This window comes from Notamacropus eugenii, chromosome 4 (genome assembly GCF_028372415.1).
Source record: "Notamacropus eugenii isolate mMacEug1 chromosome 4, mMacEug1.pri_v2, whole genome shotgun sequence".
NCBI classification, from domain to species: Eukaryota; Metazoa; Chordata; class Mammalia; order Diprotodontia; family Macropodidae; genus Notamacropus; species Notamacropus eugenii.
In genome coordinates this window covers 42,015,817-42,043,127 of record NC_092875.1, presented here as the reverse complement: position 1 = coordinate 42,043,127, position 27,311 = coordinate 42,015,817, and the positions used below count along the sequence as shown (strand labels likewise).

Below are 27,311 nucleotides of genomic sequence, written 5' to 3'. Positions count from 1 at the left end.
AATAGTATGCTAAATTTTTCTGGGTAATTGATCCTTGGTTATAGTCCCAACTCATTAGCCTTCTGGAATATCATATTCCAATCCCTTCAGTCCTTTAATGTAGAAGTTTCAAGGTCCTGTATGATTCTGACTATAACTCCTAGATATTTAAATCATTTCTTTCTGGTCTCCTGCAGTATTTTCTCCTTTACTTGATAGTTCTGGAATACGGGAATGATATTCCTTAGCGTTTTTAATTTGGGAACAGAGGTGGACAGTGGATTCTTTTGATGACTATTTTGACCTCTAGATCTAGGACTTCTTGGCAGTTTTCCTTGATGATTTCTGGAAAGATATTTTCCAGGTTCTTTTTTTATCATGTCTTTCTGGTAGACCAATAATTCTTAGACTTTCTTTCCTAGATCTATTTTCCAGGTCAGTTGTTTTTCCAATTAGATATTTTATATTTTCTTCTATCTTTTCATTCTTTAGCTTCTGTTTGACTGATTCTCTATGTCTTATAGAGTCATTAGCTTCTACTTGCCCAATTCTAATTTTTATCAAATTGTTTTCTTCAGTTAACTTTTGCCTCTCCTTTTCCATCTGTCCAATTACTCCTTTTAAGGAGTCATTTTCTCCAGTTAGTTTTTGTACTTCCTTTTCCATTAGTCCAATTTTCCTTTTAAATTCTCCTGTGATTTCTTCCTTCATATTTTAAAAAATCATTGGTCATTTTTTCTTCTACTTCACTAATTTGGCTTTTAAAATTCTTCTTGAGCTCTTCTAATAATACTCTTTGGGCTTGAGACCAGTTCATATTCCCTTCTGAAGATTCAGATGGGAGTGTAGAATCAATGCTTCCCTCTTTGGTATTGGTATTTTGGTCCCTGTCCCCATAGAAAGATTCTATGGTCTTTTCTGGTTTGTTCTGGGTCATGATTATTACCCTTTTTATGGTTTTAAAGTGGATCTCTGCTTCTGGGACATAGGGGGTTCTGTCCCATTGTTCTTGTATTTAGAACTTGAGCCTTTGTGTATTGTGGCCTCTGATTCTTTCTGCCAGAAACTAGAATTCTGTAGCTTACCTGTGCTGAGCTGGCTGATGTGCCAAAGTAGAATCTAGGTAAAGTCTTTCTGAGTTTTCCTAGAGTCACCCTGGAGCCAGATGTGATAAGTGTTCAGGAGGGGTGGTCTGGCCACAGGAGGTCTCCTCTCTTGAGCATAGGCAGGCTCAGTCATTGGGGAACCTCATTTTCACCAGTGTCTTCCCTATTCTCCTGGCTGTGCTAAGGCATGCCTGGGGTCCTGGTATTGATGATTGTGGGCTCAACTCCCCTGGGACTCAGAACCTCCTCCTAGTTTGCTGAGGTGGGGCTGTCTGAGAGAGCTCTGGTTATGCACTGGTTCCCTAAAGCCACAGAAAGAAGGACTCCCCTTTGTGATTTTCCTAGCCTCATGGGCTAAGAGACTGCTTACCCCTTCAGCTTATCCCACTGTTTCAGGATTTTTCCTGGGGAAACATTCTATGAGTTTGTAAGGGTCAACATGGGGAAGGGTAGAGCAATTACACATCACTCTACCATCATAGCTCCAGGAAATTTAAGTAAGTGACTTACAGACATTTGATCTGCAGGCTGATAGTCTCAGGAGAGGCTGCTGCAGTTACCTGGGGTTCTGCAGTTCCCCCATCCTGGGCTGATGTGTTTGAGATTCCACAGTGGGGCTGCTGCTTCAGACCACCCAAGGCTTCCTGTTCATCTTTGCTATGGTGGGGTCTATGCTGGTACAGCCTGTATGCTGTGCTCTCCTCCAGCCCCATGCAACAGATCCTTCACATTGACCTTCCAGTTTGTCCTGGATTGGAAACCTGCCGTAGTCTGTCTCCTACTGGTTTCTGCCACTCTAAAATTTGATCAGATTCTCTTTTTAGAGGTATCTGAAAGAATCTGTCTTAGAGCTTAGGCAAGTAGTTGCTCTCACTCTGCCATCTTGGCTCCACCTTGAGAACATTTTAATTATAGAGAGGAGCTGGTGCAAAAAAGACATGGAAGCTGGAGAAGGAGCAGTGTTTGTGAACAGCAAGTGAGCTGACATTGCTAAAACATCAAGTACTTGGATGGTAGCCATGCATTAGGAGATTGTAAAAAGAGGAAGGGACCAAGGTAGGAAGTTTCTTAAATGCCAATAGTTTGCATTTGATCCACAGGAGACTTCTGGGCAACAAAAGCTGAGATATACATGCATGTGGACCTTCTGCTCTTGAACAATTTTCATTTATCAGGAAGTGTTTCCTTGGGTTAAACCCCAACTCTGTCCATCTGTATCTCATACCCTTTGCTTTCTCTTCTGTTGAAGCTAAAATAAACCAAAACTGTGGAGAAGAATCACCTGAAACATCTGTATGCTTGCAGTTCCATCTTTAGTTGACCAAACTGGGTAAAGATTTAAATGTCTGCATACTTAGTGGCAGTAAAACATCTGGATGCTGGTCAAACAAAGAGATCTTAATCATCATCTAGAAACAACTTTGCAGGATTATATCCCCACAATCAGCTTTTGGCTCCAGCAGAACAAATACACAGAAGATTGAGAAAGGTCTTCCTGCTGTTTTCCATTGATTTCCACCTCTGTTGGCATTTCAGAATAGTGATGTCCAGACTAGTGTTTTTATGTAGCCAAAAGATTTCAATGTGTAATTTATCAATTAGAGCCCAATAGTCCTTATTAAAGGTGACAAGCCCATGTTCCACTCTCCTTGTGACCAGGCATTTGAAACTCTGGGCCAACTTGCTTGCCAGCTTAAATGCTCACAGAAATACCTATGAAAAGCTTGGCAGCCAAAGGCACACTTTTATATGTGTCGGTCACCAAATGACCGTTGGTTTTGCAGTAACAGGCAAAGACTGCCAGATATCCAAGATGTCAAAATTGATGGCTCTAGATTTAATTCTCAGGTTTATGAGGATTTGGCAGAGACTGCCTGTTGTGATTCACAGGTTGAGATTTCTGAAGTGACAGATGGTAAAGGAGGCCCCAGCTGATGGAGGACCCAAGTGGGAATTGAACAAGTATATTTGAAATAGCTGCTAAAGGAAAAGGACTATGTTCAGAATCCTCAACTATTAAAGCAATTTTGTGATTTCATCAATTCTAGTGGTTCTTTCAATGATGTAAATCACATTTCTTCTGTGCTTGCATATTTGTGTGACTATTGTCCATTTTCACAGGATCATCACAGGAATACCAACCAAATGGTATGGGGACTTTTCTCACGATCTCGTGATACCATACAGATACTACTGAATGAACCAGGTTACCTGTTGGTTTCTTCTTCTTCTTCAACCTTGTCATATGACCAATGCATCTTCCTTTTAGGTGACCCATTTTTCTACTCTTTTATGTAACATATTGTAGGACTGTGGTTTTTAATCCACCGTGATATCTGCTTCCATTTCATGGACAAGCTCACCCCATTCACATTCACAGTTATCATTCTTATCTGTGTCTTTCTCTCCATCCTGTTTCCTACCCTGCTTATGTTGTTCTTTTTCTTTTCTCCTTTTCCCTCCTAACCAGAATTTTGCTTTTGACCATTTTCTATTCTGAAAGACACCAAAAACTCTACACTGAAACATTTTGAAAGTGGTCAGAGGGAAGGCAGTTTTGACACTAAAGAAAAAGAAGACAGGAAATGTGGTTGGATTAGGTTACAGTTACCTATATTACATCTTGTGAGGCAATAGGGAGAGCAAATCATAAAGCAACTGGAACAGGAGATGAAACCAAGATTGGAAAAATCTTCAGCCTATTAATTTTTAAAAGGGCCAAAACTATCAACAACCATCAACCCATTTGTTACCTTACCATCTATATTAAATATTATAAGAATTATCTATATGTTTACTTTGATGGCATACTCAGTGAGGGTATCAATATGGAACACATCATCCTTTAGAAGCATATTCCAAGGCAGATTGATTTTTACTGTGACAAAATTGATTAAAACATGTTGCAAGTGGGTTACAAGAACCTTCTGATTTATTAACTGTTAATTATTACAATGTATCACTTTAGTACAGCAAATGCCACATTAATATTTCTTTTTCAAAATATCTTCTACCATATTAAACATTGTTCAAAATTCCTTTAGAGTTACAAGAGTAAAAATAACCTTGCTAAATGATGCTCTGATCAAAGCCAAAAATAAACCAAAAAAAACAGAGAAGAACTAAAATAAGGATATATGTTGTATTCATACCAAAGAGATCAGCCACTGTGATGATGGAGGGAGCAGAGACTCACTTGAAGAGAGGCTTCCTTTGGATGATGAAGTCATACAAATGCTTCCATTTTTGGACTGAAATCATGCTGGTTGCATCAAAGATATGTTTTATTGTTCAAAGGAGTTTGGACTGACCAAATATCTAGAGAAAAACACACAGTACTTAGGATATGAAGACAAAAATGAATTAGCCCATGCCTTTAAGGAAACTAAATTCTACTAAGGTCACTGTCAGTGAAAATATATTTATTAAGCATTTACTCTGCGATGGGCATTGTGTTAGCATGTAACATATAAACAGGTAAGCAAACACAAAGTGTATAAAAAACCAAATAATGTAATTCAAGGAAAGATAATTGATAAACTCAAAGATGGGAGGAAGGGGTGTTGCATATGTAAGAACTCATATAGAAATTCCTGAGTCTATGACTTAAAGGAAGCTGAGGACTCTAAGACACAAACAAGAATGGAAAGCTGTCATTCCACAGTCAGGAAACCATCTTCCCACATATTCAGAGGCAGGAGGGGGAAGACCACAGATGGGCAAAAGCAGGTAAACTATGGAGGAATGACGATGAGTAAAACACTGACAGCAAACAATGGACCAAAGGAGATGGATGAGTGCTGTTGTTAAGAGAGTGTATTCTCTGGAGGTAGCCTAGGGATTTTCAGTAATAACATGAAGTAGCTCAGGTCCTCCACAAAATAGGAAGTTGTCTTTTTGCATGCGGAAAACAAAAATCTGAATATTTAAAATGATGGTCATCACTGACAAGTACTCTGGCAAATCAAGTCCAAAGTGATGAATTTAGTCTGTTCATATATGGTCTAAGAAACGATAATAATGAGGAGTGTGTGTGTGTTAAGAATATTTTTTTGGGGGGGAGAGGCGTTTCTTTTATAATTTACATCTAATTTTTAATTTATGGAGTAGAACAAGTATTTCCATAACAGTATAATTTCTTTTTTAAAAAAGTGATTGCTCATGGAACTATGAATCTATTATGCACTATTCCTTTCAAATATATAACAAAGTTTTCTGGTGTGGGTGTCCCACTGATAATAAGTGGGAGAGTGAACATAGCACAGCATTCAGGAGGATGAATGATTTTAAGTTCACATTACATGAGCATCAGGTGAAGAGTCTAGGGCTTTTTAGCATGGAAAGAGACGACTCAAAGTGGATGTTATAGGAATTCTCAAGTATTTCTTGTAGAATAAAGATTAAATTAGTTCTGTTTGGTCCCAAAGGAAAGATTCAGAATGGCCTGAAAGCTACAGAGACAAATTTAGGCAAGGAAAACTTCCTAAAAATTAGATCTGTCCCAAAGTGAGATAGATGCCTTGGGAGGCAGTGAGATCTCTGTCATTGGAAGTCTTTATATAAAGACTAGACAGTCACTGGTCAGCAATGGTATACTTCAGATTCACTTTGGGATATGAGTTGGGTTAGATGGGGAACAAGGAGGGTCTCTTCCACTTATATAATTCTGTGATTCTGTACATCAGAAGGGGGTGGGAAGTCTATTACTCTTAGGAGATCTTGGCCTGTTGATTCATCAATGTGAATGTACCTTAAAATTCTTCCAAAGTCATTTGGTCTTGTATGTGTGTGTGTGTGTATGTCTGTATGTATGAATGCATGCATATATGCATGTCTCTGTGTATATACATGTGTGTATATATGTGTAGTTATAGAGATAAATCAATATATGTACGTATATGTGTCTGTATATTTGTGAGTATACATGTGTATATACATGTGTATATAGGTAGATATCAATATGTGCATAGATATATATGTGTGAGTATATGTATGAATAGATATGTCTATGTATACATACATATACAGTTGTAGACAGATGTCAATATATGTGTGTGTATGTATATACATATGTGTGTATGTGTATATATCATTGTATATTATATATAAATTGTTTTCATGTTGTCTCCCCAATTAGACCCTGAGTTCCTTAAAAGCTATTTTTGGTTTTTATTTCTATCCCGAGGACTTAGCACAATTTCTAACACATAGCATGTGCTTAATAAATGCTTGGTGACTTGACTCGTTGGTTATGCCAAGGCTTGAATTTAAAGGTAGTTCATAAAATTCAGTGAAAGGTGACTTCAGGAGAGAAACTCCCCAGCAGCCAAACTAACCTGGAGCTTTGAAAGAAAGTAGCTGCATATAGATCAATGTTTCAAATCAATAGGGATATTTGAAGGTGGCAATGCTATTCATTACAGTCTTGCAAATTTCAAGGAGTCAGTCCAAAAGCTAGGATGTAAAACTTCACAGCTTCACAGCCCAGTGATATATTGATATAGAAATAGATATAGAGATATATACATAGAAATAGATTTAGTTACAGATACAGTTATAGATGTCAATGTAGATATAGGTATTGATGCAGATAGAGATACAAGGATTATATATACGCATATGCATGTATGTATATACATATGGTCATGCAACATATGTATGTGTGCATATATACATATATACACACATATATTCATTCATATGTGCATGCACATATATGCACATACATACATATACACATATTCCTATATATAGATATAGAGATAGAGATATATACAGAGACACACACAAACAAACAGAGGGGGGAGAGAGAGAAAGAGAAAAAATATAGACTAGCCAGATTTTTTTTTCTATAACTCTGGATATTAGATGTATACCAGTGGAGCACATGGAATGTCAGTTTAGTATTCCTCATTATCATTATTGCTGCAGGTCTGTCCCATGGTGGGTCCCTATCTTCCCCTCCCTACTACATGCATTTCTCCCATGACATTTTTATCATTTTCTCTGAGAAATACCTTCATTGAAATGTCTTGCTCCAAGCTCAGATCTACCACACACACACACACACACACACACACACACACACACACACACACACACACACACACACACACATATTTTAGAGACTTAGCCTCAAACTCAGATCACCAGCAACTGTGATTGTTGAATTGTTTCAGTCATGTCTAATTCTTTGTGACCCAATATGGGGTTTCCTTGGCAAAGATACTAGAGTAATATGTCATTTCCTTCTTCAGCTAATTTTACAGACAAGGAAACTGAGAATGGCAAGCACCTTTTGGAATTCCAAGAATCATGGCATGGCATCTGTTGAGGTCAATGTAAGTTTCACAGGATTTCGTATGTGAATGGGTGTGTCTTCCTTGCTTCAAAAACTAGGATGGTGAGTTTACTAATGTAAATGATAAAATTAGTGGAAACAAATTGTCCTGCTATTTATTGTTTTTTTTCTATAGATTTATTTCTATGGGAAAGAGTAATTAAAAACTCAATTTCCATTTCTTCTCATCATTTTCCCACCCCAAAAAATCCAGACTATATCATATAAATAAAACGAAATCTTAAGAAAGATCAGTAGCACAATAGCTTGCCAAGAAAAGTCCTTTCCTTTTCTTTTTTTCTGATCATTAGGTGAGAAAAGATTCCTAGGCTTCAAAAGCATGTTCTTTGTCATGCATGGTGGCTTAGCATCTTTGCTTATGAAAAAAAGGCTGATTAAAGGTGGTTAGGATAGTAGACAGTTGAGACAGTTTTCCCAGCCTCTATTAAGGAACAGCTGAAAATCTATCCTTTTCAACTCACATGAAAAAAAATTAAAAAGAAAACTTTTCCCCCAAAGCAGCTCTCTGGCAAGTGTCATTTCCTCCTGGAAAATTCTGAGGATGAACCCAGATCCCAAGGAAGTCTCGTACTTCTCAGGTGTGACAGGGCAGGAGACTGGTAGAAAACTGTGGGCATTACACCTCCTATGCCCAACCCTAAAGAACCTTTTGTGACTCTGCAGGGGCATGGGATTCACAATTGGAAGACAGAATAAAGTCTCTGTTTTAAGTATGGAAATTATTCTTCCAAAGTCTTTCTTGACAGCTGGTGAGGCACAAAATAAACACGGGTGTATTTGCAAGTAAGCAAGAATTTGCATAAACAGCAGCTGCTGCATTACCCAAGGACACGTAACTATAAAGAATTTCTCTGCCTTCTGAAACAAAAGGTAAAGACCTGCAGGAAATAATGAGTTTGTTAACCACCTGTTAATGGTTGCACATACCTACAATAAAGGAGCCATGTGTTGATGGCCCAAGCCCTTTTCTGAATCAGATTTCTTTTTTCTAATTAAAACAAAATCTATCATTATGATAAAAAATAATTTCACTGCAGTAATAAAAATGTTTGCTCTTCACTTAAGTGGCATTTCTCCACCTAGCTCCTATATTTTTTCCCTTGTCCAAAGTATTGGAACTGATTCAGAAATGTGTATATGGATGGGATCTATTAAATTCTTATATTTGTTTCACAGAGAGGCACATTAGGATGATAGAACAAACATGGGGAAATCAAATATTGTCTTTTTTTTCCTGGTCAATTAAAAGCTCCCCTCAAATAGCCAACAGGTTATTTATATTATCCAAAGCTGGTTTTGCCTTCATAGAGACAAATCTAACACCCCAATCCAGTGGCAGGAATAGAAAATACTATGACATGTTTTGACCTTTGGCAAGCATGCTACCCCACCTTCAGTAATAGGTGAAGCTTCAATAGAAACTGAAGTAACAAAATTACGCCCTCCAAAGAAAAGAATCATGGGAATTTTTAGCACAATGTCTGGCATATCTTAGGTTCTTAATAAATGTTTATTGGTTGAATAATTGGAACTCTGAATCATGATCAAGTAAACTATGCTACTGCTCCTGGATAAGTTAGGTCAATCTACTCCTCTAGAGCCTCACTCATTTTTTTAATAACTTTATGGTCTTTCTTGTATGCTTTCCTCCTCATTTTACTGATTATAATATCAGACCCTTGAGGGCACAGGCTAATTCTGTTTTTGTATTTGTATCCTTAGTTTATAGTATAATGTTTGGTATATAATAATAGTTTCAATTCAATTCAATTCAATTCATTCCTTTAAGTAGATGTAAACGTTATAATCCTCATTTTGCGGATGGGAAAACTGAGGCTGAGAGAGTTTGGATGATTTGCCTAAGGTCATAATATAAAGTGCACATTTCTCCTTTTCACTTTGTCCCTGTCTCTGTGTTTGTCTTTGTATGTCTCTCTTTCTGTTTCACTCTGTATCTCAGTCTTTATATCTTCTCTGTCTCTGTCTATCTCTCTCTGTCTTTCTCTCTGTCTCTGTCTCTTTACGTCTGTCTCTGGCTGTCTCTCTTTGTGTCTCTGTGTCTCTATCTCTGTCTCTGTCTGTGTCTCTTTACATCTGTCTCTGGCTGTCTCTCTTTGTGTCTCTGTATCTTTGTGTCTATCTCTGTGTCTCTATCTCTGTCTCTGTCTCTCTTTCTGTCTCTCTCTAATGAAAGGGAGATCTGATCAAGTGTAACCATTATTTCCCACTTTCTATGTTTGCAGACTCATAGTGATTCTTTATTTGAAACAGGAAGACAGGATGTCATTTCATGAAATGTTAATCTTATGTTTTAATCCAATTATCCATTGCAGCATTGCTTACCTAAAAATAAAACAACTGACCTGAGTCTTTTTTTTTTTTCTCTTGCCATCTCACATTCTTATTCAATGTGTATTTTAAAGACCCAGTCTGCACTTCCCAGAATATATCTGGAAACCATTTATAGTTCTGGTTTTAGAAGCATATATCTAGAGCTAAAGATGATTTTAGAAGAAACCTAGTCCAGCCCTTTCATTTTACAGAGGATGAAATTGAGTTCATGGGAGGATAAGTGATTTGACCACGTTTGTATACACAGTTACTAAAGCTTCAAAAGTATGATTTTAATCCAGGTTCAATGATTTTCAAGGTGGTGTTCTTTTGCTTGTATCATGCACAGTAGATCTGGGTTCAAATCCTGATTCTGCCTCTTATTACCTACATGTATTTGATCAAGCTGCTTAAATTTTCCTGTTTCCTTCTCATCTGCAAAATGAGAGGACTAGATGATGATACAACTTCTAAGGACCTTTTCACTTCTAACTCTATAAACCCTAAATAATTTTAGCAAAAATCAAGACTTGAAAAGTGGGTGTGTGTGAGTGTGTGTGTGTGTGTGTGTGTGTGTGTGAGAGAGAGAGAGAGAGAGAGAGAGACAGAGAGAGAGAGACAGAGAGAGACAGAGAGAGGGAGACAGAGAGAGGGAGACAGAGAGAGAGAGACAGAGAGAGACAGAGAGAGAGAGATAGACAGATAGATGGAAACAGAGAGGTGGAGTTTGTGGGAAAGGAGGGTAAGAAGGAGGGAGGAGGAGAGAGAAAGGCAGAGAGAGAGAGAGAGACAGAGAGAGAGAGAAAGAGAACAAGGTAACAAAATATCAAAGGAACAAAGGACATATACATGTTGTACTTGAGCATCCTACAGTTCAGCAGATTTACCCAAAAGAGTAAGGAAAATAGTATTTTGGGAGAAATATATGACCTGAAGCACAGTAAGTAGAGAAGTCAGTCCCAGGACATAATAAAGTTTCTTATTGCTTAAGTACTGGACACTTCGGGGGTTGGGGAAAAAGCGCAGGATGACGGAGGGACATTGGGAATGGAAGTATGCCTATGTTGCAATGAACATTGGGGTGTTTCTACACTGCTGAAAGGGAAAAAAATATGGGCAGAGGGAGTCACTGAAAGGGCAGGTAAAAAAATTACTTTTAGGAGGAAGCAAACTGCCAGTATGAGAGACAAGGGAGTGGGCAGGCCAGAAAAAAAAATTATCAGTGTATCCTATCCTCTAAATTTTTCACCCTACTGCAAAGCTTCAGTGGCCCTACCCTAGTTAAGTCTCAGTACTACAATCAAAATTGTCTGGTGCTACAATCCCTATGAATGCCAGGTGAGTGTAATTGTAAGGTGGAGGACCTCCCAAAATCCATGGTGATGATGAGCCACTCACTATGTTTGCAATAGGGTCTTTTGAAGTTAAAAAGTGAGAAGTAGGCCATTTCATAGCAATTTACAAAGCAAAGGACAAAATAGGTTTTCATTCTAGTAAATGCTGCTCTTAACCCTCATATCCCTTTACTAAGCATAAATAAGTCTTACAGTGCAGGGGCAAGGATGATACAAGAAGAGGAAAAGACAGCATGGTGTTGTGCATAGAACTCTGGATTTGGAGTCAGAAGTAGCTGTCCAAATAATACCTCGGATATTTATAAGCTGCAACTATGTGACTCTGAGCAAGTCACTTCACAGCTCTCTGCCTCAGTTTCCTCATCTGTAAAATTGAGTTGGAATAGGTTTCTTCCAGCTCTAGATCTACTATCCTTTGTGTATTGCATGTTCTTTGCTTTCTATTACAAAGGCAATACCTATTGCTTCCTTCCATTGCCAACTAGAATCCAACAGTCTACAAGAGGCCATTCCTGATCCTCCTCAATGCTAGTATCTGCCCTTTGAAACTGATTATAATTTACCCTTGTTTGTACATGGTTGTTTATATGTCATCCTTCACATTAGACTGTGTAGCACCAATGCAATATTCACAGAGCCTATGGTGGCCATGAATATGCTGGCAATTCTGAATTGCAAAAATATAATAGGCTCTACACATGGAAGACAGAACCAAAACATTTATTCATACACCAGAAAGCTGAATCCCAACACCAGAAAGTCAAATCCATCATAGCAACAAAGAAATCCATCATAGAAACCAAGAAGTCTATACACACTATCAGGCCTTTCCACAAACAAATACTTACAATCCTAGCTGCCTACTTCATCTGTCCTTCCCAGCTTTTACTAGTCTACTTTCTCTCAGCTCTGCTCCTGCTGTATCCCTTCCTGTTCCATGTGATTTGACTCATGTGACTCAGATTTCCATGCGACTTAAGTAAGTCACGTGGGCCTATTAATGGATGGGAAAGATCTTCCCATTAAAAAGCCAAGTTACATTAACAATAAGCAAAAATGCATTATCACTACAGATTGTGAACCCCTTGAAGGCAGGGACTTTGCTTCATTTTTTTGCTTTTTTCCCTTTGGTATCCCCAATGTTCAGTGTCTATAATAACATAAGGACTTAACAAATGCTTAATTGAATGACTGATTCTAGGCATAGCTACAAGCTTGAATTCAATTTAGAGAAAACCACATTTACACATACAAGTATATTCCAAGTATGGGAAGAGGAAATATAAAGTCAAGTGAAGTAACAGAACGGGCTAATATTTGAAGGACTGGGCAAAACCTCAAGGAAGAAAATAATATACATGAGCATGTATGTGTATGTATATGCACTCACGCACACTTATATGTGTACACCTATATTCATGTATGTATACATATATACATACACACATTCATGTGTGTGTGTGTGTGTATATAAAACTCTTTCAGCCTTGCCTGACTCTATGACCCCATTTGGAATTTTCTTGGCAAAGATAATGTAGTGATTTGCCATTTCCACCTCCAGAATTTTTTTTAAAGATGAGGAAACTGAGGCAAACAGGCAACTTACCCAGAATCAGAGAGTTAGTAAGTATCTGAGGCCAGATTTGAATTCAAGAAGATGAATCTTCCTAACTCTAGGCCCAACACTCTATCCACCATGCCACCACCTAACTACTTCAAATCCATCAGTCAGTTAGGTGGATGTCTATTCAGAGCAGGTGAAGACTTCTGCTGATGGGATGGGAGGCTGAGAATAATTTGTTCCAACAAGAATGAGGTTGGCTGAGAGCCTAGAAATTGGTCAGACCTCATAGATGCCAAGCTCAAACACTGCATCCAAGGCCATCACCAGTTATCCTGATTTTTTGTCTTGGTATTTGACTTTGACGACTCTGGAGGAGAGAGTAAGATTGACCCTACTTTGTGCAAGTCTTCCTCACTTAAATCCAATTTATGAGCAAGTCAAGACATTACCTTGTGACGTCACTGTTCCTCTTAGAAAATGAAGAATGAACAACTCACTCTCTCCATACATGTGTATGTGAGTGTATGTATATGTGTGTGTAAGTATGTATGTGTACACACATATATGTATATATAAATATGTGTACATATAATATACATATATGTACATGTATGGTATAGGGGCTGTGAAGTACTTGTGTGTATGTGTGTATACCTATATGCATATGTCTATGTATATATATATGAATACTTGTATACAACTCTATGTTTATAAGTAATCTCCATAAATAATCTCCAAGAATGTAAGAACTTTGTGTGTATATGTTGGAATATACACACACACACATACATACACACACACACACTCACAAAAAAAATGAATAATTACCCCATTAGAATGTATACTTTAAGGGCAGGGGCTATTTCACTTTTATATTTGTACCATTCTTGCTTAACCTTGTCTCTAATGAATGGTAAAGGTAATAACCTTTCATCTGTCATCTCTATCTATTGAATACATAGTAAGGACCTAATAAATACTATTCATTCAAGGTGATGATATCATGCTTTGGCAATAACAAAATAAAATTAAAGACATCATAACAAAACATTAAAAAAATTAAAAGCATTAGATGAAAATCATGTTCCCTTATGGTAAACTTTCAGCACTCTTCCTCCTGAAATTACTGCATAGATGTTAATGTTTACAAACACATTTCCAGTATGTGATGTATTGTTACAGAACAGATGTTCCTAAATTATATAATAGTCTTGGATAAATAATTTTCCATCAGGCCTCTTCTATCTGTACATATCTATTTGGTTTTGTATTTCTCTGCTTGTCTGTACTTTTGTACATGGTTAACGGTCGTTAATGGTCTGTTTCTAAGTCTTCCTCTTCCCTGAAGCAAAGTGGAATAGACTTGCATCTGAATATTTGGAGGGCAGTAAGTTTTGAAGTTGTTCTGTTAACAATGGAATATTTTTCAAAATATTGGAACTTTGACAAATTTTGCTTTATCAATCAATCAACATTTATCAAACACCTACTGTTTGTCAGGCATGGTGCTAAGCTCTGAAAGATACAAAGGCAGAAATGAAATACTCTCTGCCCTCAAGGGGCTTATATTCCATCAGAGAAGTATAGACGAGTAACTGTATGCATACTTGGGAGAGAGACACTGGAAGCTAGGAGAATCAAAAAAGGTTTCTGTAGTCACTTTTCTTGTGATTGGCAAGTCTTGGCCCAGATCATTATTTAGTCAGGTGACCAGGCACGAATGCTAAGTGTATTCATGGCACCACTCCTCACTCTCCAGACTTCTCAGTCTCCTTGCCAGCATTCAGGTACTTCTTTTCCCTCACCCAACCCCACTATCCCCTTCATATGTTGTCTTCCATTTTCAAATATAAGCTCCTTGATGACAGCTCTTTTTTTTTTGCTCATTCTTATATTCCCAGCTCTTAGCAGAGCATCAAATATATAGTAAGTACTTAAAAATGATCTGTCATCTATTTATCCAAGAGAAATGATTATTTCCTCTCACATTAATAATTAATTATTGAACTAGGATCATCATTTTTTTCAGAAACCCAGTTTCTGAAAGACATTGTTGATGAATGAGATTGCCCAAATGCCTTTTGGGGTACATGCCTTTCAGTCCTGAGTGGGAGACTCCACTGAATTAAAAAAGCTTAAAAAGAATTTAATCTAAGGTAGATTTTAGCCCATTGTGTTCCCCTCAAGAAGACTAGATTGCCCAAAGCTCTGGGTAGTCTGGCTTAAGAGAGTCTCTCTCTATCAATGACATAGTTCACCATGTCTCCCAGTCCTTCATTAGAATAGATCCACCTCTCATTATAACTATTACTTGTTAACCAGAGTTGATTGCTGAGTCTCCTCAGGAACACTCAGTCTTTCAAAGGCATATAAGCATAAAGTGGGTCCCATGAGAGGTCTTTGGCATTCAAGAGTGCCTTTGATCCCTTTTATTAAGTATCTTCTTTCTAATATGATTAATAAAATGATTAATTACTCAGAAACTATGTCTCTTGACCTTTTCATATGTCACACATCCATCAATCTGTCTAGGCTCTTGAGTTGAAAACTAGCTAGAATATTGGATTTGGAATCAGAAGGAACTGGGTTAAAATTATTTCTCTGTCATAGACTGGCTGAGGTACCCTGGGCCAGTTATTTAAACTTACAGAGCTCCAGACAATTCTCTGAGAGAGAATCAGATTTTCATTAGTAAAGAGAATTTCCTTACCTTGATACTTGTTATGGTAATGGAAAATCAGATTCAGACTTCCCTTAATTGGGGATAAATAATACTCATAATATCTACCTCCCATGGTTGTTAGTGGAGCAGGGGCTTAATTAAGACATTTTATGTTTATTCAATAAATATTAAGCCCTTGCTATGTGCCAAGCTCTGTGCTAAGTGCTGGGGATCCAAAAAAGAGACAAAAGACTATCCCTGTCCTCAATGAGAATACAGTTTAATGGGGGAGACAATATACATGCAGATGTCTACAAAGAAAACTGCTCTACACAAGAAAGACTTCCAGAGCTGGTCTGAGTTAAACCTTGTCCCACATATTTGGTACATATGCACCTCACCACTATTGTGATTTCAGTTTAAATTCACTCTTCCTACACACTTCTAGCTGTGTGCATTTCTGGGAAGTTGTATACCAGGTTATTAGAAGAAAGCTTTGTATCAACTGTCTTTATCATCATTTCTAAGAGTGGTGTCTCTCCTTTGAGGACCCAAACAGTCAGTGTGAGGAGAAGTTGGGAAATGCTGCTATTTCCTTCTCCTCCTCCTTGTTTCTCCTCCTCCCCTCACCACATGTGGTACCTTTCTCCACTTGGGGCACTATAATCTTACATGTGGGTGCTCCTTCCATAGGAATACCATATAACATATTTGGGATTGGTGGCTAATTTTGTTATATTAATTTATTTATTTTTATTATTGTTGTTTTCACAAAGTTAGGACAATTTTCTTTTTCTCCCATATAGTTTTTATTGTGGGAAAAAAAGCCTATTTTGTTTCAAATAGAGCTACTTAACTATGCCTTAAAACCCAAATCACTCTAGCTTTCAATGAATGACCAATGATAACCACACTGTTGAAGCCTCAGTGGCTCATTGTTCATGCTTTGATGACTTAGAATGAGCATAAATAGCGATTACTTTCTATTCTAGCCAGAAATTCTGAGAGTCTTCAGCTCCCAGATGAATATTTTTGTTATGGTTAACTAGGCCATCTTTTGTCTCATTTTCTTGTTAGCCCTTTGTTATTGAATGGACATTGCCTCAGACAAACTGAAATCAAAAAAAGACTTTAATTTAGAAAGGCCAATATCATTGCATCCTGGGCTATCCCCAATTGTCTTGACTTTGTTTTGCCACTGGACTTTGGAGGAGAAAGTGAGGCTGACAACTTTGTATACTTTGGCCTCATGTAAATCCAATTCACATGCAAGTTATGACATCAGCCTCAGGATATCATTGTTCCTTTTTCCATAATGAAGGTTCAACAACAACAACATAGACTATATATGGGATAGATGGGAAATAACTAAAAGAAAAAATTACTGGAATTATGAAGAATTAAGGACCACTTCCTTTAGAAGATGGTATTTTAGTTGGAATTTAAAGGAAGCCAACGCGGTCAGTAGTGGGAATAAAAGAGAAAAAACATTCCAGACATGAGGAAAAGCACAAGAAAATGCCTACAGTCAGAGATTAAATGTTTTGTTTTGTTACTGGATCTGAGTACATGTTAAGGATTAAAGGAAGAAGGGAACTAGGTTATAAAGGGCTTTGAATGCATCAGTGGATTTTATATTGGATCCCAGATAGAGTAAGGAACTACTGGAGTTTATTGAGTAGGGGGAGGGATTGTGACACGATAAAATCTGTGTTTTATTAAAATCCCTTTAGTGGCCAGAGGATGGATGAAGTAGGGAGAGATATGAGGCAGGCAACCCCACCAGTAGGATATTGCAATAGTCCAAGTATGAAGTGATGATGGCAAGCATGAGGAGAAAGGGGTATTTTTAAGAAGTCTTTTGCAAAATCAACAGTATTTTATAACTACCATCAATTATGATTTCCTCTCCATATTTCTCAATGCTTGGATCCTTGATTGCTCTTCTACCAACTTTCCTTTGTGATTCAATTCAGATAAATTCAACAAAGTTATGGAGTGCCTCCAATGTACAAGTCAAGAATCAACTGGCATGGTGGATGGAGGGCTGCTAGCATTAGAATTAGGAAATATAGAGTTCAAAGTCTTCCCTCTACCACCTTATGTCTGTGTACATTTATGTCTGGAGGTCATTTAACCTCTCAGTAACTCTCAGCAACACAATAAGACAAAATGTTATAGATGTTATCCATCATGGCCCTCAGGACATCCATCTCTCCTTAAGGAGTCCTGACTTTGGGCTCAAGCAGAATGGATTCAATTTTGAGGGAGCCTGGACCATAAGCAAAAGGATTAGACATTTTGCATATTAGCTCATTTCCCCTTTCCCAGAGTAGAACTCTGTGTAAAATCTCTCTGGTTCACATCTAGGGTCTCACCAAAAAAAAAAGAAAAAAGATTAACAGTTTTTTCTATAAAAGTCACTCAACATACTAAATATTAGGCACCAGGTAGAGGACAGCTATTTATTTTCTCCAACACAAAAGAAATGTTTATAAAACAGAAAATTCATAAAAATATATCCGCAAATACTTAAAACATGAAACAAATATTCATAATTCCTCTTATATCTTCCCAGACATCCGATATGTAGAGCATAACATTTGAAACACTTCATGAGAGTGCTGAAGAGGTATTTTAATTTAATCTGGAATCAACAGTGTCTGAACAATTCCTTCCAAGTTCTAATTTTCTGGCCAGCCTGGCATGTATGGTTCTTGCTACTGTCTTTGGTCATCTTTTCCTCTGAGAAGGAAGCAGATACAGAAAGTAAATCTCTGTAATCAAGGAGCACTGAGAAGTCTCCATGACTCTGGGTCTTTTGAGCCTACAATGTAGTTGCCAAGGCTGAAAATATCCATTTCTCAGACTTACAGATTAATCCTGTGATCAGGAAAAAACATGAAGTGGTTTTAGCAACCAGTGACTTGAGGACCAATCCTAGAACCCATTTTGATGATGGTGAAACAGGACAGTGTAAAAGTTGCCTTGATGTTTAATATCAAAGAAAAAAACTAAGATCTTGGCAATACCACTTCTTGGCAAATAGGTGGAGAAGAAATGGAAGCAGTGTCAGGTTTTATATTCTTGGGCTCAAAGATCACTGCAGATGAAGACTGCCATCATGAAATTAAAATACACTTGCTCCTTGGAAAAAAGCTATGGCAAATCTGGCCAGAACACCAAAAAGCAGAGACATTGCTGCCAAAGGTTCATATAGTCAAAGCTATGGCTTTTCTAATGGCAATGGATGTCTGTGAGAGCTGGATTATAAGGAAAGCTGAGCACCGCAGAATTGATGTTGATATGGATACAAACAGTGCCCTAAAAGCTAAAAATAATATTAAGGATTAACTTTGTGAAGCCCCTGGTTTATTTTCTAACCTGAAGACACCCTAAAGTCTACCCCCCTTATTTTGAAACACCATAAAACTTCTCCCTTATCTTGGACCATAAAATTCCCTGTCTCCCCTCCCCTATCCTGGGTCATAAAGTTTTCCCTGTCTGCTTTATCTTGTGTCCTCCACCTTTCTCATCCTGTCCCTAAATCTCCAAACCCAATTAGAAACCCTAAAATTACATCATCATCTTACAGGCTGTGTATATAAGTCTGATCCTTTTCCTATATCACTGCCTTTTGCTTGGCTTCTTGGTAAACCTCAAGTTTGTGTGCTTTTGTGTCAAGAAAGCTGCCTTTGGCTACAGAGAAGGTCTAAGTGAATTCTTTCAAATTTGAACCAGCTTTCCCATCTCTCTCTCTTCAATAATATTTTTGAATTGTGGTGCTGGAGAAGACTTCTGAGAGTCCCTTAGACAATAAGGAGATCAAATAAGTGAACACTTAAAGAAATTAATTCAGGCTATTCACAGAAAGATCAAATACTGAAGCTGAAACTTGAATACTTTGGCCCCATAATGAGTACATGGGACTCACTGGAAAATACCCTGATATTGAAAAATATTGAAGGCAAAAGGAAAAGGGGATGGTCGAGGATGAGATGGTTAGAAGCAACGAACATGAACTTGGACAGACTTTGGGAGATAATGGAGGATAGAAGAGCCTGATATGCTATGGCCCATGGTCACGAACAGCTGGACACAACTGAATGACTGAACAACAATAAGAATCCTGCCTCACTGAGAAGAGCCCCTGTTCTCACTGTCAGATAGGTGAAGCCTTCATAGCTATTTTCCCCAATTGGGGAAAATTCCTTTCCCTTGATTTCTTCTCATCCATATACTCACTGAGTCGTGAAAAGAGAAATGGGTGGTTTGTTTATCCATTTGAGCTTTCTGAATGAGTAGCTCTTCCTAATGATTCTTCAGTCATTCTCAATGGCAAAGATTTTGAAGACCAACCAGGAGTCTCTGAGCAAGGAGGCAGAGCATGAGTCTATTACCATGCATGATCCTTGTGATAACCTCAATCATGCCAAAATTTGATTTCTTCAGCAATGAGCCAGATCACAAGTATCTTCTTATGAAGCCAGAATTCATATCCATGGCCTTGTTCTTCTTTTATAAACAAGTTGTTGATCAACATCATTGGAGGGAGAATCCACGCTGGAAGGTCTTCATTTTAATGATGTCACAGGTCCAGTCCAACAAATGATCAAGGCACATAGAGACAACAAATTTAAGTAATGACACAGTTGTTGTATCAAGGCATTTATATTATATGGGGACATATACACAGATCAGTTTAGTATAATGTTGATAGGGCATGATGGAAGAAAGGAGAAGTTCAGATAAAGCCTTCAGGAAAATGTGAGGAAGGAGAGGTCTTCTTTCCTTTTGTCTTATACTAGCACACTTTGCGTTGCTTGCTTTACCATCATGTACACATCCTCTGCCTACATGGGAAATTTTATTCCAAGCCTCGAAGTTTTGCCCAGAATAAGAAATACAATAATAGACAACTTCTGAATTTCCTTAAGCCTGCTGGCATTTCTTGAGATTGTTGTCTCGGTCCTAAAGCCAAGTTCCACTTCCCTCTCCAGCTTTTCAAAAGCCTTGGATTTGTCTCTAAAAGATTCTTTTCTTTACTTCTTTGCAAGCCCCATCATTTGTGTGCATGGCTGGCAGATGACCAAGAAAACAATGCTGTTTCTTGATTTTCAAGAACTGTCACATATCAACAGCAAGGCTTTTCCCCCTGTAGGCATGTGCCACTGAAATAGGGGAGATAATTGATCAAACATTCCAAATAGGCAGATGAGGTAGGGGGATAATGGTTATTTTTAATCTCGTATGTTTTCCAATCCATTCACTGTTCTCATGTGTCATTTTGGAGATTTCCTACAAGTTTGAAAAGTTCTTGGTGTGTCATTAGCAGCTAAATTGACAAGACAACTCTAGTCTGAGAACCAGTGGAGTTTGAGGCCCTTCTAACACTTGATCTTTAAAAGAGAGTCATCTCAGAATCAGGAGGGTAGTATTTTGACCATTGGGCACAAGGAGGCATCAGGGAAGACATGCATTATTTCCAGGTTTTTTGTATCCCTTTTCTTTTCTATTGAAATATGTTTGCCATTTAGGACTTTGTTTTGTTGTTGTTGGGGGGAGGGATATGAACTTGTCCTTTCATTTCATTGATATAGGAAACTCCCAGCATGGAAATCTATTCAAGTAATGCAAATCATCATTTCCATTTGCTTTCACATAGAGTTGTCCATAGCACTGAGAGGTTTAGTCACATGGCCAGGATCACACAGTCGGTATGTGTCCAAAATGGGACTTAAATATGTCTTGCTTACGTATACGTAGTTGTCTTTTGTCTTTTCCTCTAAAGAGTAAGCTCCATGACAGCAGGAACTATTTTTGTCTCTCTTTGCATCCCCAGAACTTGTGTAGTCCCTGACACATAGTTGGTGCTTAATAAATGTTTGTTGACTGACTTCATGACTAAGATACTGCCTTGCTATACTCTAGGCTATATTGTCACTCAGATTTTTGTTGACATCCTTTGTTTTTAGATCATCTTTGTTTTTGAATATGTTTCTTCCTTGTCTCCTACTCAAATAACCATCCTCTATAAAAAACATGAAAAATAAAGATGAGAAAAAAAAATAAAATCAGTAAAACTCACCCAGCCTGACAAAGGCAATGTTCCAAATCCACAATTCTACATGTTTGTAAAGAATGGAAAAGGGTACATTTTCTCATCCCTTCTATGAAGCCAAGCTTTCAGTTTCAAGTCTGTTTTTATTGTTGCTGTTTCCATGTAATTGTTGTATTCTTGGGGACAGCACCAAGATGGAGGAGTAAAGCCAGCTTTTTTTCTGAATTTTCCCAGTCCACCCCCTCTACAACTTAAAAATTGCACTAAACCAAATTTGGAGCTGGAAAGCTACGAAAAGGTGACAGTAGGTCATTTTTCTATTCCAGGACAGCTTAGAAAGACAGAAAAAGAGGTCTGTGGACACTGTGGAGGTGACTGATGGACAACATAGCATACTGGAAGCAGCAGTGATTTTGGAGAGTAGCTGTAGTGGCAACAGGAACAGCCCAGCTCCAGGAATAGTAAGGGGAATAAACACTTGGTCACAAGTGAATCCCAGGGAACCTTTGTAATAGCACTGGAAGCAGGAATGGATGCTCTTTGGAAGGTCTGTCTCCCATTACCCAGTTCAGGGTCACAGTTCTAGGGAGAAGATGAGTGGTCAAGGTAGTGAGTGAGAAAAGGCCTAACTGGGTAAGAACTACAGTGAACACTCTCTTTATGAGGAAGGTAGTGACCAGACCTCTCTGCAGATCATACCACAGTGAAAGCATCAAAAACTTAGAGGCCCCTAGACTGAGTTGTGAAAGTAGCAGGACACAAAAGAGAGAAAACTAAACTAGCCAGCCATTCCCCCATCCCAGAGATGTGCACAGTGCAACTCTAACATAAAGTCCAAAATCCAGAAATTTCCTGGAAAAATGAGAAAACAAAAGCAAAAGTCAAACAACATGAGCAAACAACAACAAAAGAATGTGACTATTAAAAAAATGCTATGGTAATAAGGATGCCCAAGACACAAATTAAGACAATGGCTTGAAAACACCTACAAGCAAAGCCTCAAAGAAAAACACAGATCGGACACAAGCATAACAAGAATGCTTAGAATAGCTTTAAAAACAGTATTAAGTAATCTAAAAAAATAAGAATAGTAGGGGATTTGTTTTTGAAAACAAATGAAAATTATACCAAAAAAAAACCATGAAAAGAGAATTAACTGCTTGGAGAAAGAGGCACCACAATATTGGAGAAAAATTCATTAAAAATCAGAATTAATCAAATAGTAAAAGAGGTACAAAACTTCAATGAAGAAAATAACTCTTTAAAAATGAGATTCAGTGAAGTTGAAACTAATGACTTTATAAGACATAAAAAAGGACAAACGAATGAAAAATTTTAAAAAGTACAATATCACAAAAGAAATGGAACTAACATGGAAAGTAGATTAAGGAGAGATAATTACAGAATTTGTAGACTACCTGAAAGGCACGATAAAAAAAAAAAAAACAGACATCATGTTTCAGGATATTATTAAAGAGAATTGCTCAGTTACAAAATAGAAATTGAAAAAATCCACTGGTCGCCTTTTGAAAAAAATCACAAAATGCAAACATTCAGGAATATTATAGCCAAAATCCAGAGCTCCGAGATAAGGAGAAAATATTATAAACAGCTAGAAAAAAATAATTTAAATATCATGAAGCCACAATCAGAAGCAAAATCATACAAGATGTAACAGTTACTACTATAAAAGAATGGAGTGCTTGGAAAATGACATTCCAGAAGGCAAAGGAGCTAGGATTGCAATCAATAATAGGCTACACAGAAAAACTAAGTACAATTCTTCTGGGGGAAAAATGGATTTTTTATGAAATAGACTTTCATGCATTCCCAATGAAACAAATGGAACTGAGTAGAGAAATTGTCATTCAAAGACAAGACAAAAGAGAAGCATAAATGGGTAAATATGAGTAAGAACTCATAAGGGATTTAATAAGATCACATTGTTTCATCCCAGTGTGGGAAGATAATAAAGGGGACCCTAAGAGCTTAATCATCATTGGGTCAATTAAAAGGAATCTATTTAAACAGATGGAATAGATGTAAGTCTATTGTTCTGGGAATAATCTCAAAAGAAAAAAGGAAGGAGAAAGGGTGATGCACAAAGAGAAGGGGGAAGGGAGATTAAGAATGGAGGAAATTATCTCACATAAAGGAGCCATTCAAGAAAGAGTATTTACAAGGAATAGAAAATATGGAGGGAGACTGATAACACTTGAACCTCACTTTCACTGGCTCAGGGAGGATAGAATATGTATACACACAGCTGCGTAGAGAAATTCATCTTACCTAACGGGTAAGTAGGAGAGGAAAGGATTACGAGAAAGGGGATGTGATAAGAAGGTAAGCAAATTAGGAGAGATGGTAGTCAGAAGGAAAACAGACTTTTGAGGACAGTGCAATTAAAAAAAAGAAAAATAAATAGAAGAAAGAAGGATGGAGGGAAGCCCACAGTTAACAGTCATAACTGTGAAGGTGAACAGGGCAAATTCACCAATAAAATGGAGGAGAATAACAGAATGGATTAGAACCAAGAATCCAACAACATATTTTTTATAAGATATGTACTTGAAAGAGAAAGACATACAGAGTTAAAATAAGAAGCTGGAGTAAATCCATTGTTTTTCAGGTGAAGTAAAAAAAAAGAAAGGGTAGTAACAACAATCTTAGACAAAGCAAAAGTAAAATTAAACCTGACTGAAAGAAATACTTAGGGGAAAAATTTGCCAAAAATATATCATAGATAATGAATTAATATGAATGCTAAATCTATGTGCATTAAATGGCACAAGATCCAGATCATTGAAGGAAAAGTTAAAAGAATTACAGAAGGAAAGAGATAGTAAAAATATACTAGTGTGGGAACTTCAGTTTTCTTCCTCTTAAACTTACATAAATCTAGCCATGAATTAAACAAGAAAGAAGTTGAAGAGATTAATAGAATTTTAGAAAATTTAAATATGAGAGACCTCTAAAGAATATTGCAGGGGAAAAGGAATTTCCCAGATACACATGGTACTTTCAGAAAAACTGACCACATATTTTGGCATAAAATCCTTTAAAAAGCAAAGAAGAAAAGCAGAACTATTACAGTTATACTTTTCATATTGCAGTGGAATAAAATTGTGCTTAATAAAGAAGCATTAAATTATTTTTCCCTCCATCTTAGCATGGCCCCCAGTTATTCTATTTTCTCCTTTGACTCTGTCCTTTTTAAAAAGTGTTTGCTTCTGACTATGCTCTCCCAATCTGCCCTCACTTCTATCATCCCCCTACTGTCCTGTAGGTTAAGATACCCAACTAAGTGTGTATGTTATTCCTTCCTTAAGGCAAATCCAATGAGAGTAAGGTCCACTCATTCCCTCTCACCTCCCATCTCTTCCCCTCTATTGTGAAACCTTTCTCTTGCCTCTTTTATGGGAGGTAATATAAATCATTTTCTCCCTTTCTCCTTTTCTTAATATATTACTCTCTCACCCCTTAGTTGTATTTTTAAGATATCATCCCTTCATATTCAACTCACTTTGTGCCCTCTGTTCTATCTATCTATCTATCTATCTATCTATCTATCTATCTATCTATCTATCTATCTATCTATCTAACTAACTAACTAATATATATTTTCTCCACCTACCCTAATACTGAGAAACGTCTCATGAGTTAAAAACATCATTTTTCCATGTAGGAACATAAACAGTTCAACTTTAATAAATCTCCCATGATTTCTCTTTCCTGTTTACCTTTTCATACTTCTCTTGATTCTTGCATTTGAAAGTCAGATTTTCTATGAAGCTCTGGTCTTTTCAGCAAAGATTCTTGAAAGTCCTCTATTTCATTGAATGTCTATTTTTTCCCATGAAGGATTATACTCAGTTTTGCTGGATAGGTGATTCTTGGCTTTAATAAGTCTGGAATATCACATTCTAAACCCTTTGATCCCTTAATATAGAAGCTGCTAGATCTTGTGTTATGCTGATTGTATTTCTCGGTACTTTGTTTCTTTCTGGCTACTTGCAATATTTTCTCCTTGACCTGGAAACTCTGGAATTTGGCTCCAATATTCCTTGTAGCTTTCCTTTTGGGATCTGTTTCCAGAGGTGATCAGTGGATTCTTTCCATTTCTATTTTACCCTTAACTTCTAGAATACCTGGGCAGTTTTCCCTGATAATTTCTTGAAAAATGACGTCTAGGCTTTTTTTTTTTTTATCATGGCTTTCAGGCAGTCCAATAATTTTAAAATTATCTCTCCTGGATCTATTTTGCAGATCAGTGCTTATTTCAGTGAAATATTTCACATGTTGTCTTCTATTTTTTTTTATTCTTTTGGTTCTGTTTTACAATTTCTTGACTTCTCATAAAGTCATTAGCTTCCACTTGCTCCATTCTAATTTTGAAGGAATTATTTTCTTCAGTAACTTTTAGACCTCTTTTCTATTTGGCAATTGATCTCTTTTCCAATTTTGCTTTTTAAGGCATTCTTCTCTTCATTGGCTTTTTGGACTTCTTTTGCCATTTGATTTAGCCCATTTTTAAGGTGTTATTTTCTTCAGTATTTTTTGGGTCTCCTTTAACAAATTGTTGAGTCATTTTTCATGATTTTCTTGCATCACTCTCATTTCTCTTCCCAATTTTTCCTTTACTCCTCTTACTTGATTTTAAAAATCCTTTTTCAATCCTTCCATGGCCTGAGACCAATTCATATTTTTCTTAGAGGATTTTGATGTAGGAGCTCTGACTTTTCTGTCTTCTTCAAGTTGCATGTTTTGATCTTCTTTGTCACAAAGTAAGATTCTATAGTCTGGGAGTTTTCTGTTCACTCATCTTTCCTGCCAAGTACTTGACTTTCTAACTCTTCCTCAAGCTAGTTCTCTGCTTCCAGTAGGGGTGGGTATACTGTCCTGGCTTCAGAGGATTTGCATCAGCTGTTCAATTCCACACCACCTGTGGGTCCAGAGCTCCAGAAGCAGCCTCTTCTGTGGCTGCTGCTGTTGTAGTTGCCACTGCCATTGCCATGACCCCCACCTCCACTGTTCCAGTGTTGGGGCCAACCTGGCCAGAACATGTGCTCTTCTTTCATCCAGGTCCAACAGAGTTTTCTCACTGACCTTCTATGCAGTCTTTGGTGTTTTGGGGTTGAGAAGTCTGGAAACTGCCACAGTTCCCAGTGATTCAGTCCCCGGAGTCCTTCTCCAACCTGTCTGTGCTGTGTGTGGCCCACACCAGATTGCACTCCACTCCCTGCCTGGTGTGATATTCCTTATTTTGTGTGTTTGGTTGCTCTAGAATTTGTTTAGAGTCATTTTTACAGGTACTGAAGTTCAGGGAGAACTCAAGCAAGTCCCTGTTTATAATCTGCCGTCTTGGCTCCAAGCCCTCAATAGAAATAAAAATCTTATGCTTATCTCAATAGAAACTAAAAAAAGTTTTGACCAAATACAACACCCATACCTATTAAATGCACTAGATAAGAGAAAAGTAAATCAAGACTTTCTTAAAATGATAAGTAGTAACTATGTAAACTCAAGAACAATCAATATCTGTCAGGGAGAAAACTAGAAGTTTTCACAATTAGATCAAAAGTGAAGCAAGTATGTACATTATCACCATTTTTATACAATGTATATGTGTTTTTCAGTTATTTTTCAGTCTTCATGACTTTGGGATTTTCTTCACAAAGATACTGAAGTGACATTTCCTTCTCAAGTTCATCTTTATAGATGAGGAAAGTGAAGCAAGCAGGGTTAACTGACTTGTCCAGGGTCACATAGTTAGTGTCTGAGGCTAAATTTTAACTCAGAATTAGTCTTCCTGATTCCAGGCCTTACACCATGTCATTTAGCTGTCCCAGTATTGTACTACAAATGCTAACTATGCTAATAAAGCAGGGAAAA

At 37.4% G+C, this 27,311-nt stretch overlaps 1 long non-coding RNA gene across 1 annotated transcript in view; it reads right to left on the bottom strand.

The window, feature by feature from the left end:
* Positions 1-4,010: 4,010 nt before the first annotated feature.
* LOC140498085 (uncharacterized) overlaps positions 4,011-27,311 on the bottom strand; it is a 42,213-nt gene continuing 18,912 nt past the window's right edge. The window contains exon 3 of the long non-coding RNA XR_011965000.1: positions 4,011-4,403. This is a non-coding gene — a long non-coding RNA (uncharacterized lncRNA). The remainder of the gene's footprint in view (positions 4,404-27,311) is intronic.